This window comes from Marmota monax, unplaced genomic scaffold, assembly GCF_021218885.2.
Source record: "Marmota monax isolate L192 unplaced genomic scaffold, Marmota_monax_Labrador192_F-V1.1 WCK01_AAM20220418_F8-fsc00139, whole genome shotgun sequence".
In the NCBI taxonomy this organism is placed as follows: Eukaryota; Metazoa; Chordata; class Mammalia; order Rodentia; family Sciuridae; genus Marmota; species Marmota monax.
Genome location: NW_026695226.1, coordinates 5,823,501 through 5,834,493, shown reverse-complemented (window position 1 = coordinate 5,834,493; position 10,993 = coordinate 5,823,501). Strand labels below are relative to the sequence as shown.

The window sequence follows — 10,993 nt, the reverse complement described above, 5'->3', positions numbered from 1 at the left end:
GTAACTCCACATCATATACAACCATAGAATGGGAAGTTATAGTCCATGTATGTATAATATGTCAGAATATACTCTACTGTCATGTATATCTAAAATAAACAAATAAAAAAGAATGGGCTCAAGAGATCTATAACTTTGTGCGTAAAGTCAGCAGTTAATTGAATAATGTTTTTAATAGGGTAAATCTCATTAAATGTATTTGTATTAGAACTTCTCAAAGAAACAGAAACAACAGAATATAGATAGATAGATAGATAGATAGATAGATAGATAGATAGATAGATAGATGAATGATTTATTATGGAAATCATCTTAGGCAATTATGGAGGCCAAGAAGTTCCAAGGCATGGCATCTGTAAGCTGAAGAACCAGGAAATCTGGTGGCACAATTCAGTCCCACACTGAAGGCCTGAGAACCACAAACTTCTGTTTAAGAACAGAAGATGTTGCCAAGCTCAAGAAAAGAGGGAAAGCAACCCTTCTGCTTTTTGGCTCTATCTAGGCCCTCATTCAGTTAGTCACCCATATTGCTGATGATAGATCTTCTTTATTCAACCTATAGATTCAGATGTTAATCTCTTTTAGAAACGCTGTCACAGGGAAGCCAGATTTAATGTTTTACCAGCTATCCAGGCATCTGTTAACCACATCAAGTTGACATAAAATTAACCATCACAGTCTTCTTCCCACAGTAAGATAAAAATTTTTAGAAAGATGGAGGATAAAAACACAGGCTATAGACTGGGAGAAAACATTTGCAAATCTCAAATCCATCCATGTAAAATATACAATTATAATAAAATATAAAGTTTAATTTTAAACAAGGCATAAAGAGAAAGATTGAGAATGTATAGAGTTTTAGTGATTCAGTAATTTGTTCAAAACCACACACTTTCAAGACCTAAATGAAAGACACACTGAGTTCTTGTTCAGCAAAAATTCACTTGAAATAGTAATGAAAACAAATTCCAATTGGGACCACAGGAAAATTTGAGGAAAAATATTTAATTACAACCCACCCATATATTTTTTCAATCATGTAATTATTAGAGGAAAGAAAAAAAATCACTTTTTGTAGGTTATTATTCACTTTTGGTATGTTTTTTAGTAATATTTTTGTTACTAATATAAGATGATATTTTAAAGATGGAAAGTGTATATCAATTTTAATTACACTGAAATGCCTAACTTTGTTTTGTTATGATTTACTTTATTTAAAAAATCATATTGTCCACTCACTATTACTCAGACTTTGTTTTCTTATGCTCAACTGTTTTCTTTACTTATCTTTATATCTAATAAAACCAAAGAGTTTCAATATATAGGTATTAGTTTGTTATTGCCTTTATTCATATTTGGGTCATTTATTCTAAAGATTCTCTTGGCTTCTGGGGAAAAAAATCTAACCAAAATAAGCAAAGTAACCAGAGTAAGCAAAACAAATAGGCTGTCATGTCTTTTTTTCCCCACTGCATGATAACTAGTTTCCATGTACAGATATCATTATCATTTAAAGGGAAAATCTCAGTGAAAACAATGTCAATTGCATGTTACTTGGACTATTATGGAATTTTTTCACAGTAAGAGAGATTTTCCAGCAAAAGGTTTGTATTTTTTTCTTATTTATTAAAAAACAATATTTATAATATTTTCTTTCCTAGAGCAAATATGGAACTTCACTCCTTTAAATCATCCCATTCTAGAAATTGAACTTAAAAGTGGAAGAGTGCTTGTTTTGCCCAGAATGAGGTCAGAAGTTAAGTCACTGAACATTCTGGAAGGAAGAATAATCACAAAGAAAAGGGTTACGGTGTTTGCACACAACGACCAATACTGTTTTCAGCCTACATTTTCTATTTACAAGAGCACAATATACTGTAATAATAGTTGTTTTCCAGCAGTTGCATTCTGGTGTATGTTCTAGTTGACCTCTGATCCATAAAACACAGGTTAGTTATCTATTTTGCTTTCGTTTGGGTTAAATTTCAATTGACAACTTACAATGTTCCTTTTTCTCAAGAAGTTTTGATAAAGGTAGTAAAATAACCATTCACTTTACCCTTCAAGCCAAGATACTTTGGGATGTAATAGGAATGCTATAACCATCACACAGGACAATCAGCATAAATCTATACTATCTCAAGCAAAGTAGGACATTCAGTAAAATAACTATGCATGTTAGGATAATACTTTTTTTTTAATTTTTGAGACCCAAATGTGAAACAGATTACTTATCAAGTGACTATATAAGCTTCTCTATAAAAGGAAACTTAGCAGTTCTGAATAATCTATTTCGAAAACTTCAATGTGTTATCAACCCATTAAATAAAAATTAAAATAGAAGAGGAAGCAAAAAGATGGTCATATATGTTTGTATAAAGTGGAGATATCTCTCTATATTTTTTTTCTTGAGAGAAAGAGATTGTGTGTATATGCTGTCACACAGAGAAAATGAGGGGAGAATTAGCTCCCCAGAGTTTTATCTTCATCTATGCTATTGTACCACATTTCACTTTTTGCAGCTCAAAAAAAAATTTTTTTTAATTTACAAATGAAAGGAAAATACCTGTATTATCTCAAGGAGTTTTTCTGACATTGCGACTCCTCCTGGTAGTGCTCTGGACTGAAGAGCAGTGAGCTGAGGCACTCGTATAGGTGCAGGACTATGTTGTTTCTGAACATTCTGCTCACTGATACTCCAGGGGTTGGAAACACCACACTAGGCAAAGAACTTGCATCAAGATCAGGATGGAAATATATCAATGTGGGTGATTTAGCTTAAGAAGCTTGATGGTGGGATATCATGGAGTTCTACAAGATGTCTTCTCCCAGGAGCATGCCAAGAGATTCACGGATACTGAAGGATATGAGTATTCAGAATATGAACCAGATGTTGAAGTTTGCCTTCCAATATGTGACCACAGTTCTAGATGATGCTAAAATCCTAGCCATGCTTAGAAGGATACAGTTGATGCAGATGATGTGCCCTTGGCAATACAGTGTCCAGCTGACCAGCCATTTACCTCTCCTTCCCCAAAATATTTTTTATTAGATATTGCAAGGCAAAGAAATCAAGCCCCTTTACTATTTATCAAGCCATTCAGTTTTACATTGCCATCTAATAGATGTTGCTTAATAGTTCTAAATTATAGGCTCAAATCTTTACCAAAAAAAAGTGGGGGGCATCTACCTCTACTGAAAGAATAACATTTTCATGATTAAGTGTTGGTTCAGTTACTAGCAGACCAAGTACTCCCACACTAGGCACAAAAACTACCCAAACCATGTCTGTTTCAACTAAAGTAGGGACTCCAGTGCCTCTTACAGGCAAAGGTTTATAGTACAGAAGCCAGATTTACAATGCCTTGCTGTAAAGTCTCAATTCCTGCAACATCAGCAATTCAGCGTTTTCTAATTAATCCATTGTTAATTGAATACAAACACATCCTTATTACCAATATGGTATCATCACAAAATACTGCCAATGAAACATCAAATGCGTTGAAAAGAAAACATGAAGATGATGATGATGATGATGATATGATATGAAATGATGATATGATGATTTTGTTATCTAGTTCTGATGCCTGTAACCTGTATACTCAGTCTTGAATCCATTATACTGAAATTAAAGACACATGCTGGATGTTTTCAAATTATATTTTAGAAAATTTCTTAAATAATATTTAATGAGCAAATCATAGTTACTATTTTTTCAATTGAAATGTTGAATTTTCTTCAGTAGGATTAGTAATGGTTTTTCATTATCCTTTATGTGTAAAAACTAAAGTTGTTCATTGAAGGAAAAAAAGATAATTTTTCTGACATTTAATTGAAAGTCATTGAGAATTGCAGTTTAAATATAGTTTCAGGAGATACAAATCTCAGATTCAAATATATTCAACATATACATTTGAATTGAAAGATTTTTGAAAGCAATGAATTATAGGTTTGATTATTCAATCCATCAACCCCTGAATTTCAGGCCAGGCAAGGTAACAGAAGGCAGCTGTTATGGTTTGGATCTGGAGTGTCCCACAAAAGAGGTTCAGAGTTGAACCTGAAGAGAACATGAAAGTAATAAGGAAGGTTAAAATTACAGATGCTATGGATGTATGCTTGCTTTCCTTTCTTTTCCCAGCTTATTTAAAAGGCATATATTATAAAAGTAATATTTATAACAATGTATTATTGTATTTTGTTTTAGTTTGGATCTGGAATGTCCCCCCAAAAGGCTCATGTGTTGAAAGCATGGTCCCCAAAGCAACAAGGTTCGGAGGTGGGGCTTTTAGGCAATGACTGGATTGTGAGTGCTCTGACCATTTGATGGATTCATCTACTGATAGCTAAATGAACCGCTGGCAAGTGGAATCTAGTTGGAAGAAGTAGGTCACTGGGGGCATGCCCAGGAAGGGTTTGTTACTGCCCCGTTCTGTCTTTCTCTCTTCCTTCTTCTTTCACTCTCCCTTTCCCTCCTTCCTGGCTGCCATGAACTGAGCAGCCTTCTTCCACTGTCCACCGTGATGTTCTGCCTCATCTCAGTCCCACAGCAATGGAGCCTCCTGACCATGGACTGAGACCTCTGAAACTGCAAGCCAAAATAAACTTGTCCTCTAAATTGTTCTCGTCAGGCATTCTGTCAGCAACAAAAAGCTGACCAACACACAGACTCATCTGAAGAATGGAGACCTTGGGCCAGAATTTCCTCAGTTAGTGAGAAAAACCTCTGAATACAGTGCATGAAGTAGATAAAAGCATAAAATCCCTTAAAGTTGGTTCCATGCTTCATTTTAAGAAGCACTATTAGGCAAGAGAAATTTATCAATATTTTGATTACGCAAATATACAATTTAATATTAAAAAAGGTATTTCCATATACAGTTTCAGTAACTTGAAAGTTATTTTCAGAAAGTTATGCTTAATGATCTACATAATTTCAGATTAAAGAACAATTTTATGTGTTAATATTTTGATTGCCAGAAATTTTGTTAACAAATTCAGTTTAATTCTGTATACTTGTGTTGTTTAATATAATACAATTAAAATTAAAAATTAAGTCTTTGTTCTATTTCTATAACATTAATTTTTAATTTCTATTTTTTAACTTCTGTAGTCTCTAAAAGTCTTTCACTTTTCTTTCTTTCTTTCTTTCTTTCTTTCTTTTTTGGGCAGCTGTCTATAGTTTTGGAAAGAAAAAGAGAAAAAGGTGAAAAAGTAAAAAGTCAATTTACTAAAGCCCAAAATGTACAGCAACAAAGCAATTGTTATTCCAAGAGTAATAATATTATATGTAGCAAGCATCTCAATAAATAAAAGTCCTCCCAATTTCTTTCATAAGTGCTATTTTTAAGTGCTGGATTGGTCTTCCATTACCATGGTTACCAGTATAATAATACTAACAAGTAAATTTCAATTTTTCTTCCAATTTACTATGATTTTGTTCTTGGCTCAGAACTTCACTGATTGCATAAGAAGTTTTATGTTGGGGAGAACCATAGATTTACTGAAGAGAGAATAAATATTGTTCTGTTAAACCCTTGTTCATAGAGATTTTTTAGTTAGACATTAGCTTTCTAAAAGCAACTGAAGCTCTTAAACGGGGAAAATAGCATGACAAAATGCAACATTGCTTACAGATATTTCACTATCCCTCTTTTTTATTTACAAAGCATCAAAATTTTAAAAACTACATATGAGAATTCAGTTAAGATTAAAGTCAGTCAACAGAGAAAAATCTATTTATATAGACCTATATAGAGAAAGATCTTAAGGATATGTGGATAAATATATGCCTTTACCCAATTTAAAAAAAATGTGCATTAATAAGATGTCATCAACTTAGACCTTTATTAAATTGGTGATTTTTTTAATATCCAAATGTCTTTTTTCAGTGCCCTATCAGGGTCACCTAGACAGAATTTGTGAGATAGACAATGCCTGAGTACGAAAGTAAGAAAACCGAAAACAACTGGTTAGAAAACCAAGTTTAAGAATTTTGGTCTGTGCCTTCTCTTTATCAGATTTATCTATCTTGAGGAGAGTGGTTTCAAACAAGGATGGGTCTGAAAAGATTTAGTTGGCATTTCTTGGAGGTAGTGATGGGAGGAGTAGTTGCTATGGGCATCCACTGGGAAGAGGCCAGGGAGGCATCCTGCAGTGAACTAGACTGCCCCATGAAGTACAGAGTGATCTTGTTCATGATGTCAGTGGAGAAGTCAGGCTCTAGGTCAAGGATAATGAGAGAGTTCAATCCTAAGACTCACTATAATCAGTGACAGCTGGAAGAGGTGTTTTGTTTGTTCTGTTTTGTGACTTAAGAAAACTTGTGAGGCTATTTCCAATCATGAGGGAAATAATGTTAGTGCATCAATGATTTCTAACATGGGTAAAGAAGAACAGAAGTTTAATTTTCTATTTAAAACCTATATTTCATAGATCATGGAGTTCTAATTATTTGCCCCTGATGCATAAAATAGCTAAGAACATAAAAGGTTGTTATTTAAAGTAATTATTTGTCTTTTGATTAGTTTTTTCTCCCCTTTGTCTTTGACAAAAAAAAAAACAATACACAAACAAAAATTTGAGACTGGGCTAATTAAAGTTTAGAAATCTTTTGAGTGCAGAGATGCTTTGTCTGGGAGCCTATGCAAGTAACCTATTTTCATTCTGAATTTCATTAACTGTCTTTTACATGAATTCACAAGTACTCAAAATTCTGTCACATTTTTACTGTATAATCTAATACAACAGTCAAAACTATACACTTGAAACTTTAAGAGAAGGTCATTAGGCTCAATGCCTTATTTTGTATATAGATCACTACTGGTTACTTGGATTTTTTTTTCACATATGATAGAAAACAAGAAAGAAATTAACAATCAAATGTAACAGTTTCTGAAAAAATATTTTCTAGGTATACTTACTGGTCTGAGAAAGTTAATGGAGGGACTCGTTACCAATCTTACTACATAAAATATTCAAAATAATATCTTGATGGTTATGTCCAAAATTCAGTACATTTGGTTTCCTAAAGCAGCAAGTAACAGAAACGTGTTTTGCAGAAAATGATACAGCATATGCCAAGATGGGATGGTAATTATCATCAGCTTTTATGTGTAATGGTGATAGGATGTTATTACAGCCATCATATCTACCAGTGTCTTATAATCAAGTTTAAACATAGTGTTGGGGCAGCAGAAACCAGCTCTGTGATTTAGTGACAGAAGGGAAAAAAGTACATTTCATGAAAGGTTCTAAACATACCGAAGGAGGAAAACAAAGTGGCTTACACTGAGGTACAATTAACACTAGATTCCCTACCTTAGTTCTCTCTCCCTGGGCTTCAAGCCCAGAGAAAACCAGTCTCTTCCTTGTAGTTCATGCATTAGCATTTCCATGATAATCACATTATTTTTTCTCCTCAAATTTCCCAGTGGGTTCATGTCTCTCAGAATAAAACAGAAGTTCCTATGACGCTCAACAAAGTCCTACACAATCCAGCCATTCACTAGTTCCCCAACTTCACCTATTTCTTTCACTCTTGCTCACTGGGTCTTAGTATCCCTGGCCTGCTTACCATTCCCCTAAAATGGTAAACATGCCCTACCTTGGGGACTTTACTGTTCACTTCTCTTAGATAACTCTTCCTCCAAATTTCTGCATTATTTACTCCCTCTTTGTTCAAATACTGTCACTATCACCATTTAAATGTGTGACTCTAGGTTCATCAAACCCCAGTCATCCTCTATCTGCCTCCCCTGCCTCATTTTTCTCCGAGATTGTACTACCTTCCCCATTAGGCTTCTTCCTAAATAATCTGAGTAAATTGTGCACTAATTGAAATATTTTGGGCTGGGGATGTAGCTCAGTTGGTAGAGTGCTTGCCTCACATGCACAAGGCCATGGGTTCAATCCCCAGCACCACAAAAAATATATATATTTTTTTTTCCTTATGTATTTTCATATCAGTGAAGACAGTACACTTAAAAGTGTACTTAAATAATGTATTTTTTTTACTTCTGAATGATCTGATCTAAAATGAATCCAAAATAGTTGTTGAAATACAAATCATTCTTATCGTTGTTTAAATTCCCCTTATTCAGCATAAACTTTGGCGGGATTTGCTGAAATGCAAAGGGTCTTTTTGTTTATTTTGTTTTTAGCTGTGTGATTCAACCAGTTATAATTCAACCAGAAAAATCACATTATGGTAAACATTAATGACTGCTGTTATTTTTATTTTGTTTTTTCTCCCTTTGAATTGCCTTTTAATTATTAAACAAAGGATATGAGATGGTTTTATTGACATTTATATGTAGCATTTCTTGCTCAGTGCCTGTCACATGCTAGATAATCAATAAATGCTGGTTAAATTAAAGAACAAATAATTTAGTACTATAGGTGCTCAGTGATTAGAATTAGTAATAGAATAATTTCTAAATTCATCTTTGAAAATATGCACTTTTATCATTTCTTCTGTGGAAATATTAAAACAAGCTAGTTTCTATGAATGACCTTTCTGTTTTTAAAGGTACGTGGACTAGCTATTTCACTTCCAAGTTAAATTTCTTACTTCACAGTAATGTCAAGAGGAAGTTACCTTTCATCTGAACTGTAATTTAAAGCCCATATTAGGAAATCTCTCTTTACCACAAGTCTACACTCTATATTTTTCAGAATGGCATGTGTTCTCACCGACAGATTACACGAATTTATTTCAGATCTTCTGGATTTAGTAACTAATCTTTTAAATAAAATTCTATGCCAAAAAAAAAAAAAGCCAGAATTTCTCTCCATTCCTAAAATTTTAAAAAGACATTCAACAAATTTTAAATTTAGAATTATATGCTCTGAGTCTGAGACAAATTTAACTTAATTTTTCACATTTTGCTCCAAACTGTCCTGTTTGGTAGAGTATATTAGTTTTCTAGGCCTGCTGTAGCAAAGTACCACAAAGCAGATGGCTTAAAATGACAAATATACTGTCACAGTTCTAGAAACTAAGCATTCAAAAGCAAGGTGTCAGCAGGGCCTTGTTTCTTCTAAACTTGTGGGGAGGCCCCTTCCTTGCCCTTTGGGATTCCTTGGTGCTCTTTGGCCTTCATCTGCATCACTCCAATCTCTGCCTCTGCTGTCACATGGCGCGTTCCCCTTGTGGGTCTCTTTGCTTCTTCTAAAGACACAGATCTAGTGGATTATAAGTCTGCCCTATCCAGTATGACTTCATCTTAACCAACTGCATGTGCAGTGACACCACTCACAAATAAGGTCACAGTCCGAAACACTGGGAATTAGGACATCAATACACCTTTTGAGGGATAAAATATAAGCACTTTTCTAAGGAGGAAAAAATCTAAGAATTTTAAGTTAGAGATAAACTAACTGAGTCTATGCACTGAGAAGTAAAATAATGTAGTGATCAAGAGCATAGACTTTTAATTCTAGGAGCATTTCACTGATTCCTAAAAGGTGAGAAGTTTGCTATCAAGGGAGGAAAATGTATTCCAGACTGTTCCAATGACACATTTAAGCCACAGAGTTGCACAATTCATCGTGAATATAGAGAATAGTGTGTGAAATCAACGGGATGAAAGAAATGCCCTTATAAATAAAGGTAAATCTTTCCTACGGAATTTTAATTAATAAATGTAGACATAACTAGTATTTTTTAAAATCATCATTAAACATCACAGTAGCAATCACTGCTTCCATCCTTCACTGACAAATGCTAAAATTAGTGAGCAAAACTTTAAAGTAGAACATTTGTATAGCCTCGAATTATATTTTACAAATTATTTGTTATTGTGTGGCTTTAGCGTATCTCCAAACTTTGGTATGTCTCTTCCCTAAGTGTGAGCTGCATCAGTGGCTCAATTCTAATGATTCAAGCCTAGAGAAAGAGAGATGGGAGGTTTATAGTAAAGAAACCTGGCAGACACAGCCATGTAATCAAATGATCAGAGTTATCGTCGCTGGTAATAAGCCACATTAATATCATAAGCTCCATTATTATGGGAAAAAATGGGTACTTTGCCTCTATAATAGTCCTCCTCAATACTGAAACCCCAGTCTAGTCAAAAGAAAATACAAATTAGGACACATTGTGCAAAACACCTGACCTGTGCCTTTCAAAACTGTCAAGGTCTTTCATGACTGAGGTCCTTCATATATTGGCAACCAAGGTACCATGGCAACAAAATAAAACATGGTACTCTGTATTCAGTCGTAGAACAGGAAAACGAAATTGATGGAAAATGGTTGAAATCCAAATAAAGCCTAAAGACTGTGTGAATATTAATTTCTTAATTTCATGGTTAAATAAAATGTTAACGCTAAGGGGAAAAGAGAGGAAAGGACAGGAACTCTATGCTATCTTTGCAACTCTTCCATAAATCTAAAATTATTTCATAATAAATGGTTCTTTAAGAAAAATTGAAGGCATTCCCTCTAAAATCTGGAACAAGACAGGGATGCCCTCTATCATCACTTCTATTCAATATAGTTCTCGAAACACTGGCCAGAGCAATTAGACAGACGAAAGAAATTAAAGGCATAAAAATAGGAAAAAAAAGAACTTAAATTATCACTATTTGCAGTGACATGATTCTATACCTAGAAGACCCAAAAGGGTCTACAAAGAAACTACTAGAACTAATAAATGAATTCAGCAAAGTGGCAGGATATAAAATCAACACGCATAAATCAAAGGCATTTCTGTATATCAGCGACAAAACTTCTGAAACGGAAATGAGGAAAAACACCCCATTCACAATATCCTCAAAAAAAATAAAATACTTGGGAATCAACCTAACAAAAGAGGTAAAAGATTTATACAATGAAAACTACAGAACCCTAAAGAGAAAAATAGAAGATGATCTTAGAAGATGGAAAAATGTACCCTGTTCATGGATAGGCAGAACTAACATCATCAAAATGATGATATTACCAAAAGTTCTCTATAGGTTTAATGCAATGCCAATCAAAATCCCAATGG

The 10,993-nt window shown here is 33.9% G+C and overlaps 1 pseudogene; it reads left to right on the top strand.

The window, feature by feature from the left end:
• The first annotated feature begins 2,803 nt into the window (after nucleotides 1-2,803).
• On the top strand, nucleotides 2,804-3,549 carry LOC124086883 (transcription initiation factor TFIID subunit 9-like; annotated as a pseudogene).
• The last annotated feature ends 7,444 nt before the right edge of the window (nucleotides 3,550-10,993 follow it).